Here is a 2,149-nt window from a genome sequence, read left to right as displayed (position 1 = left end):
GCTGGGCATGGGGAGCTGCTTCTCCTGTGCCCACACAAGGGGAGGAAACACATTGGGGTTTGGATTTGGTGTGGGACGAAATGGTGCAGTTGAGCAGAGTGATGGACTAAACCCAGCTGAGTTTTGTGCTGAGAGGGCTGAAGAGCAGCTGCGCTGCTGGTGCTTTGAGGATGCTTCCCGAGATGGAGATTTCTGAGGGACAGCTTCTGTGGTGTTTGAAGTATGGGCATCATCTCCTCTCTGCATACCCAGCAGGATGCGGAAGCAGAAGTGGAACGACTGATAGGCGGCTCAGGGACCAGCCTGGAACCCGAGCAACCACCTGCATCATTAGCAAAGGAGAAGAGAGAGAGTCCTGAAGTATCCACCGAGCCCAGAAGAAGTGGTGAGCAGGTAAATTGGGCTTTTCCTGCCTCTGCAGAGCCTCAGTTTCCTCTGGAACACAAGCTCCTGGTATCGGGAAAGAAGAGTTGGAGTTTCAAGGCCTCAGCATTGCTGGAAGGCCCCTTCAACCTTGGGCTTTGTTACCCACATTGTACTCTGCTCCTGACTGGAATGCTCTGAAGTTTGGGAGAGGGAGAGTTTTCTCCCTGACCCTGGGCTGCCTGTGCAGGAGCTTGCTGTTCAAATCAGCTCCAGGCCAAAATCTGGGCTGGGGAGCTGCTTCTCCTGTGCCCACACAAGGGGAGGAAACACATTGGGGTTTGCATTTGGTGTGGGACGAAATGGTGCAGTTGAGCAGAGTGATGGACTAAGGGGAGGAAACACGTGGGGGTCTGGATTCTGGGTGCAAAAGAATGGAGCAGGTGAGCAGAGTGATGGACTAAACCCAGCTGAGTTTTGTGCTGAGAGGGCTGAAGAGCAGCTGCCCTGCTGGTGCTTTGAGGACGCTTCCCGAGATGGAGATTTCTGAGGGACAGCTTCTGTGGTGTTTGAAGTATGGGCATCATCTCCTCTCTGCATACCCAGCAGGATGTTGAAGCACAAGTGGAACAGCTGTTCCGTGGCTCAGGGACCAGCCTGGAACCTAAGCAGCTGGCTGCATCAGCAGAGGAGGAGAAGAAAGAGAGTCCCGAATTATCCACCGAGCCCAGAAGAAATGGCAAACAGGTAAAATGGGCTATTGCTGCCTCTGCAGAGCCTCAGGCTCCTCTGGAACTTGGCACGTTAGCCCAGGCATTGCTTTGGAGATCTCTGCTTGTTTCCTTACCTCTCCCTGTCCCTGCTGTGGGCACACCCTTTTGTTTGTTCCCTCTCTTGGGGCAGCCCATGGCTTTCACAAGGGCACCTTCACTCCACTGCCTCCCTCCATGGCCCTGTGTCCCTGCACACACACTGGCCTCTCTTGCACAGCCCCCAGCGAGAGCTTTTTGCCCCCAGTGTTGTCCAGTGCAATTTGGGGTCTCAGAGCAGAGATCTCCTTGCCATGATGCCCAGAGGTCCTTTTGCCCCATGTTTGCTGACAGGTTTCTGTGACCCTCTCTCCCATCCAATGTGCAGGTGGAACCTGAAAGGAGAAGAATCAGAACTTTTAGGAGAGTGTTCCTCCCAGACTACATTACGTTTCCTGTCCACAAGTCTGCCCATAAAAATCGGTCAGCTTTTAAAATGGAAGAGTCCTCCAGCAGCTCAGGGGAGCAGCAGCCCTCCTGCTGATGCACAGCCTGTGGAGAAAGGGGTCAGTGGCCCAAATGTGTGCTTTGGAAATCAGAGTTGGGTTCCTAAATCCCCTCAGAACTCTCTCTAACTGACCTGTGGTGGCTGAGGGATGTACGTGGGAAGGCTTTACCGGCCTTGAACTGGACTTGTTGATCATCTGAGCTCTGTTCTGTCTGGGAGCCTGTTCCTTTCCCCTTGCCCCAGGGCACAGTGTGGGTGAGGGCTGGAGCTGGAGGCTGTGTCTGCCCCGGGAGCGGGTACCGTGGGGCTGCAGGTGCTCCTGCCAGCCTGGGCTTGTCTGAGCCGGGCCTTGTGCCTCTTTCAGGTGTCCCTCTGCAGGCACAGCTGGCCCAAGACCGACAGGACCACCTGGAGAGCTGTGCAGGCAGCAGGCAGGAGACACGAGGTGCAGAAAGGACCTCCTTGCTTCCTGAATGTCTCAGGGGAGGCAGGCTGCAGCTGGATGCAGGCTTAGATTTAGTCAGTATTT

General features: G+C 55.0%; 1 non-coding gene across 1 annotated transcript; it reads left to right on the top strand.

Moving 5' to 3' along the window:
* Window positions 1-948: 948 nt before the first annotated feature.
* Window positions 949-2,149, top strand: LOC116807476 (uncharacterized). The gene is made up of 3 exons (XR_012051590.1): window positions 949-1,110; window positions 1,501-1,678; window positions 1,985-2,149. It is a non-coding gene; the product is annotated as an uncharacterized protein (transcript).

This window comes from Taeniopygia guttata, chromosome 20 (genome assembly GCF_048771995.1).
Source record: "Taeniopygia guttata chromosome 20, bTaeGut7.mat, whole genome shotgun sequence".
NCBI lineage: Eukaryota > Metazoa > Chordata > Aves > Passeriformes > Estrildidae > Taeniopygia > Taeniopygia guttata.
Note: the sequence above shows the minus strand (reverse complement) of the source record. Positions and strands in the feature narration are given on the sequence as shown.